Raw genomic sequence first — 8,130 nt, 5'->3', positions numbered from 1 at the left:
TTCATTGGCCATTATTTATGTTTATTTACACAAGTTTTTGGCAAAAGCTTGCTTGCCAAAGCAAATTAGCAGAAAATGCAGATATTGTGTAAGTATCCAAGTCAAGTACTTGGATGAAAAATGCTGTTGAGGGGCAAGAGTGGGGAAATTAGAAAGACATAAAAAGTGAAGGAAAGATGTGAACTACTAAGAATTGCATATGATGTTGGAAAAAGTTGGGGAAATAATGAAAATGAACTGAGTTTAGTAACTTGTTAGAGAAGGAGATGAAAGAATCTTAGTAATATTTGGGTTCCAGATGTTTATGCTATAGGAAACCAGATAAATCGAATTGTCAGAACACTCATTATACTTGGAGATAAATCTACTGTCATCTTGTAAACATTCATATTCCCAGTGATGGATCTTCCAGATGCGGGTTCTGCTTGCCATCAATATTGTAAACACTGTGAATGATTTACCCTAAACAACCTGACGAACAAACCTAAATATTCTGCTAGAAAAAAGTTGATCAGTCTCAACAGATTGTGAATTTTAAAACACGAGAATGTGTGTGATAATCTGTTCCACCAAGAGGAAGCTGTACTGCAGCAGATTTTGTTGCATTAAGCCAGGAGAAAGAATATTGCCATTTAGTCTTCTAAAATAATCAAAAATAATGTCAATAATGAACAGTAATGTTGCTTATAATAGCGCCACCTTGTGGCCGATTTCACAAACTTATATGCATATGTTCATTTTCACATGATGTACAAATAAATCCATTTTTGTAATGGTAGACCATTCAGGTTTGATGTTTTTAGCCCCTGAGCTGGCTGTTGTTGGCCATGGTTTTATCCGAGTTATCCGAGCCATATTAGAGGGTATGTTAGGATGTCCACCAAAGAAGATGCATACCAATTCTCAATCAATTCAAGGATCGTTTGCTGATTTATAGTGGTTTTTAGGTGTAGCGCCCCCTATTGGAAGAATTTTATGAAATTTGGTGTGTGTCCTCAGAATGTCTTCTTGTCTTTGTGTATCAGTTTAATTAAAGCTGCTGGCCGTAAGATTTGCCTCTTAGTCGTCATCTCTGTTTGATCCGCAAACCTGCAATTGCAGTTATTATCTTTACGTGCGTTGTGCATCGGCACAGCTCCTCAGCGCGGATGAATCTAATGTTTGCTGTCAAGTCACCGCACCGGTGTGGATACTGTACTTCAGAATCACAGATTGTAGTCTTGGAAGTATGACCAAAGTAGGAATTTTCAACGGTAAATGTCATCTGAACAAGTAAGTAACATGTCTGCCACTTTTGTTCTGACCAACTGAGGGAAAAAGTCATTAGGCCTACAATAAATCGCGCTGCCAATGGTGATTAAATCTAACGATCGCTTAGCTCGTACCGCATCAAACATGCAAATTATTATTGTTGTTATACATTGTTCTCAAATTGTTAATGTTAACAACATCAGCATTTCATGACTATGTATTTAGTGTGTATTAGCGCTACCTGTAGATTTCAATTTCTGTAGCCACTCTGCAGTCCGAAGTCTTTTGACTACGGGTGAATCTCCAGTTGTCACTGACAATTGTCATTTGGACCTTTCTGGATTACAATCTGCCATCAAAATGATAAGTTTATTGCAGATTCTATGAGAAAAGACTATAAATTATCCGCTATATATGCAGGTACTCCTTTGTTTCTGTTTACAGACGTGATGTAATGATGCAAAGACGAACTGCTGCATGCTCGAATTTCCCGCGGAAACCGACCAGTATCAATTTATTATACTACAATATTACAAGCTTACAGTTATGAATCGGGCTAAGGTAAGGAGATAGTTTTGAAACACTGGCTGGTTATGTACTTGCTTAAAAATTGATTTGGGATAATTTTTAACCAGAAAAAGTTACGGACTGCAGCTTTAAGCCTGGACATTGTATTCAGCAGATAGGTCAACTTGTAAAAATTGCTGTTGCCAACCAATTAATTAACATATATTTTTGCAATGTTTTGACAAATCTTTTTTTTATATATATAATTTTTTGTGTCCCTTTTTTGGGGACACAAGGACGATATTTTGATGAAAACTGAAAATGGCAGAATATTTTCATAGATGGAAAGATATACATTTTGTAGGGCTTGACTTGAGGATTTAGGGGGGAAAGAATTTTACCTAATTTACACCATCTTGCTTCATTTTGGCATTACTTGAACAGGATTCAGTGTTTTGCTGTGGAAAAAGAGCCTATGGAGGGCAGGAACCACATCCGAGCAAACTTCCATGAGCAATGGAATGCTGTTATCAGGTAAGATTACTTGAGCACACAATGAGTGTTTTAGACCCACCTGCTCTAGTGATAAACTGAGTTCATGCATGTTTGCAAATGTCAATTTTGTCAAGCTCATTTCCTTGAAATCCATATCAGGAATTTGATCCTTTTAAAGTCAATTTTCTCCTGAAGTATGCACAAAAAAATGCTGCAAATTCAAGCCAAGATGATGCATTCAGATTTTTAAGTTCTCTCAAGGATTGTCTTAATAAACATCCTAAGTAGCTCTACTTTGTTTTGTCAATGTGTATTTGTTTGTTCGCTAAATTTAAAATACCTTATCCAGCCAATAATTTCATGAAGGCAACTGCAGATTTCTTGTTCAGCAAAAGAATGGTGATCAACCAACAAGTGAAAAAAGATGAGCTCTTAACATCACAGCACAACAAATAACTAACATTTATGACAAAATAACAACAAATGTTTAAATAAAGCCAGCAAACAGCAAAATAATTACCAACAATAACTGCATAAATTATTCATGCTGCAAGGGGAACTCACAAACCTTTAATGCTTTAGCAGTATTTCTCTATATGAAGTCCTTTGTTTGGACATCTGTGTTTCACTTGGGACGACATTTGGCAGAAGTCTGTTGGCTAACATGGATTTTAATGAAGTAATTAGTAATACTCAATATGTGACCCATAAACTGAAAAATCCACTTTTTTCAGAATATGGAAGATTTGTCTGAATTGTATGGATGCACATAACTCATATCCAGGGATATCCAGCCTATATTCTATATTTTCATCTCAATCAACCAAGTTTTCTATTCTATTGTCATTTGCGCAATTGTATTTTTCCATATATACAGTATGACAATATTTGTGTAATCAGAAACAGAGCATTATCTTGAGATCAGACAATCTGTTAGGCCAGCTGTTTCCTGCCTTAAGCTCAACCGTTCAGAAATATACTCCCGAATACATCTGTTTGCAGCTGTGACTGATCATCAGGAAAAAAACACTTTATTTGATCACCAGATAAATAATTACAAACCTGTCTGAATGCATTTATGTACATGTGTTCGCTAAGGCCATCTGACACATCTAGACCCTGTCAGGATTTCTGAAAAAGATTAACCAAGCTTTAACCAACAGAATTCAATATTTATTAAATATATGTAATGATTTTGCTATAATAGTGTGGGTCAGTGGGAACATACTTTTTTCCTCATTTCATTCTTCTACGAAGAGCTAAAATAAATGGCAGAAATAATAAAATGCAATTCATTTAGAAAACACAGATAATTGTTAATTAATGCTTCAACATTTATTTAATGCTTAAACATAATACACAACAATAACTGGTTACACTTTATTTTGCTAAGGTTTTTGGAATACAAGAAAATTTGACCCTAAACTAAAGTCTTAATACAATTTCGGAGTAAAAAATGTTTCTACACCAAATGTAGTTTAAAATACACCTCTTTAGAAAATTTAATTTTGACAAGAATAATTTATGCACAAAGAAGAAAATTGCTTAAAAAAGTAAGTTTGTAATGTGCAAACACAACTCTGCATGTACAGTAGTGGTCAAAAGTGATACCTGGATATCTTTACCCTCAAATATTAACACTTTGTTTTGTAAGCATATTACATAGTTACGGAAGAGGATTAGGGCCAAGCAATAATAAAAAAATAAAACCATCTCGAGATTAAAGTTGTTAAATTTCAAGAAAAAACTTGTTAAATTTCAAGAAAAAAGTCGAGATAAAATGTTGAGAATAAACTCATTAAATTACTAGAAAAAACTCGTTAAATTTCGAGAAAAAGTCAAGATAAAATGTTGAGAATAAAGTCATTAAATTACGAGAAAAAAGTCGTTAAATTACGAGAACGAATTCGTTAAATTATTAGAAAAATGTCGTTAAATTATGAGAAAAAAGTCAAGATAAAATGTTGAGAATAAACTCATACACAAGAATAAACTCATTACGAGAACAAATTTGTAATTTAACGAATTTGTTCTTGTAATTTAACAACTTTTTTCTCATAATTTAATGACTTTATTCTCAACATTTTATCTCGACTTTTTTCTCGAAATTTAATGAGTTTTTATCTCGTAATTTAACAAGTTTATTCTCAACATTTTATCTCGACTTTTTTCTCGAAATTGAACAACTTTAATCTCGAGATGGTTTCATTTTTTTATTATTGCTTGGCCCTAATCCTCTTCCGTACATAGTGATGTTTGGAGTCGATTGTATTTGTGATAACGCAATAAACATGCAAAAATGTGTGACATAATTTTTGGCCAGGTTGTCATAAAGAAATTATTTAACACATGCAAAAACAAGACAGAACCAACAAAATATTAAAGGGGACCTATTATGCAAAATTCACTTTTATAAGGTGTTTGAACACAGATGTGTGTTCACAGTGTGTGTAAATAATGGTCAAAATCCACCTACTCCGTTTTTATAAACCCCATTAATGATAAACAGTCTCTCCAAACAAGCAATTCCAGATTTCCCCCTTCTCTTACGTAAGTGTAGGGGAAGCCCCGCCCATGACTAGTGATGATCTGCCCTATTAGCATAGATACCGCCCTAAAAGAGCCATTTCTGTTTAATCTCTGTAGCAGCTGGAGATATACAATGTCTGTGCCAAAAAAAAAAAACATTACAAATGTTCCAGCAAACATAAGAGTCTCCATAGACTCCCTGCATCTAAGCCACTGAGGACACCATGGTTGAATTTCATTTATGAAGGAAATGTGCTGAAGAAAGTCAGAAAAGTGTTATATATTTGCGCAAATCATTTTATGCCGGACTGCTTCACAAAAGAGGGTCAGTTCAACTCTAAATTTGCACAAAAGATTAAAGGCAGGCTCACACTACACAACTTTTGGCTGTTGTAGACAGATTTACAAGGTCTGCAACAAAACCTCCGGATTGCCACTGATTCGGTGCTCATTGCGGTCGCTGATGCTCATCAAATATAAGCATGTCAGCAACATGATCTGAGCCTGTCTCCAGCAGTCACAGACGCTACGATAGTTTGTTTGATATTATTGCCACGTAATCTTGTAACGTGAGCGAGGGAACAAAGTGGTAAACTGCTCTGTGCACCTTAATGTACATGAATGCAAGGCGATAATTTGATCATAATTGTTTTATACTAAGAAATATATTTTTATAATGTATATGAGTGGTCTTTGCTCTATACTTAACATTATGATATATTTTATTTACCATCGTTTTTTGATAAACAGACATGGACAGCCAATCCGCGTGTATTTCTGCCCAATTTTTTGTCTAATATTTTTTCTCTACATATGATTTGGGCAGCGCATGAGCAGCTCGTGAATTCATGTGAGAAAACTTTTTTCCGTTGTTGGTCGGGGGTTGCCGCTTGGCCAAAGATCTTGTAGGTTGTGCACTTTGGCGTTGTGTTGTGATATATGAGCGCTGCTAAGACAAGAAGATGACAGACGACAACAAAACTAGTATAGTGTGAGCACAATGCCGATTCATGTAACGTTAGTCTTGCTAGAGATGCTAGTCGATGAGTTGAATCAACTCCACAGCAACTACATAAATTTATCCACTAACCATTCAGAAACGTCCAGTTTCATTCTAAAAGTTGTAACTTCTTCCTGAGTCTCTCCATCAGTGTCGACTCCGGTTTGAACAATGTAAGGCTGAACACAGTCGTCATTTTGGCTGCGTGAGATTCTCCAGGTTTGTTGTTGTTGAGCAACCGAAGCGTGAGCTGTTAAAGCTCCACCTTCTTCTGGAAAGGGGGCGGGGAGCAGCAGCTCATTTGCATTTAAAGGGACACACACAAGAACTGTGTGTTTTTGCTCACACCCAAATAGAGGCAAATCTGTCAAGCTATAATAAATGATCTGTGGGGTATTTTGAGCTGAAACTTCACAGACACATTCTGGGGACACCAGAGACTTATATTACATCTTGTGAAAAAGGGCATTATAAGTCTCCTTTAATACCTGATTATGTACCAATTTTAGTGTTTTGTTCTTTCCCTCATATTTAAATGTAACATTATTCCTCATATTTTGATGGTTTAATCAAACTTGTTGGGTCATAAAAAACAAAGATCCCCTCCTGACATCCCCTCCTTTTGGTTTCTATTGACACTAGTATCTTTTTTCATTCTGTCTAATTTTGTACATTGTTATTTATTTTGAAGCATATTGGAATAAGATGTTTTTTTGGCTGTTGTAAATGTAAGACAGGGTACATGGTTTGGAGGAGCAGTGTGTTAGAGGATTGGTGTTGGCATGACATATGGGCTTCCTCTGCTAGAGCTCCTCCAGTCCTATTGAACAGGTGTAACAGCAATTTACTGGCCGGGACATCTCAACAATAATTTGATGAGCACCAACTGGCAGCGGTCCCTCATCACTGGCTCTCAGAGCCAGAATATACAGCGCTCTGCCAGTCGAGGCACGATGCCACAGCACCAAAAGCAATGCCAAAGTCCTCATAAATGTTGCATTATGGGTTCATGCATTCTCATGCTGTAATGAGGGTCTAAAAGAAAGTTTTTGAATGCCAATATGTACATAATGATGTCACTGTTTGATTTGAATTGAGGAAGCAATCACGATGGAGAATTTTGCTTTGTATTCTGAAACACAATACATCTAAGAATACCAAGGTTCTTTCAGAACTCCAGCATTAAAGGGATAGTTCATCCTAAAATGAAAATTCCGTCATCGTTTACTCAAATCTCTAGGAGTTTCTTTCCTCTGTTGAACACAAAAGAAGATATTTTAAAGAACGTTGGTAACCAGCCAGTTGACGGTAGCCATTGAATTATAGTAGGAAAAACAATGGCTACCATCAACTGTCATACAGGATTGGAACAACTTGAAGGTGAGTAAATGATGACAGAATTTTCATTTTTGGGTGAACTATCTTTTTAAAATGGCAGGTGACATAACTGCAGTGCATATTAAAAAAAACAGATCGATAATGTGCATTGTGGACGCTAATATATTTATCGTTCTTGGTGTGATCGGGCCTTTAGTCTCTTTCTAGACATAGACAATCATTTGCCCATAAATGGTAAGCCAAATTATTCCACCACACATAAAAAATATACATTCTCACTGGTGGAATCAGTTATTCAGTATTTTAAATATCGAAACCCTCTCCAAAGTGCTCCTCATCCATTTTCTCGAGCCAATTTGTTCTGCCAGTCATTTGTACTGTGTAAGTCAGAGAGAGGCTGTAATAAAGCAGGCTGTTCGTATTCCACAGGCAGAGCGATTGCAGGTAGCAGACAAAACCAATCACCATAATGTGTTATTCATCACCTCAGAGCTGTTCAGCGCAAGGCCACAGCATGATACAGACACACACCTGATACACAGACACGCATGCACAGACACGCGTGGCCTTCTCTAACCGAACTGCAGCACGGATACTTTTTCTAAATCCTGCACATTTTTTAGTTATAACAGCGGTTGTCAAATTTGGCACTGTGTTCACATTTTTTCCCTCAACAGACTGGTGAGTGATTTAATAACACGCTTTGTAGAAAGAAATAATTAGGTATCCAAGGTCTAACATAGCTAATTATGGATGCACTGCTGTAATCGAGTTATCTATCTAGCAATCTAGTTAACACATAAATAAAGTAATTGTTCACAATCATGGTGCTCTTTTTCATCCTTTATTATGTCTGTCTGTCTTCTATCTGTCTTTGGTAATTTCATGGAATATTTATAGAACAATTTAGAAACTTTTAAAATATAAATGTCAAAAGCCTTTTTTATTTAAAAAAAAATATATTTTATTTTATTATATTTTACTTTATTTTATATAACTCTGATTTACAT

This window comes from Megalobrama amblycephala, linkage group LG3, assembly GCF_018812025.1.
Source record: "Megalobrama amblycephala isolate DHTTF-2021 linkage group LG3, ASM1881202v1, whole genome shotgun sequence".
Classification (NCBI taxonomy): Eukaryota; Metazoa; Chordata; class Actinopteri; order Cypriniformes; family Xenocyprididae; genus Megalobrama; species Megalobrama amblycephala.
Note: the sequence above shows the minus strand (reverse complement) of the source record.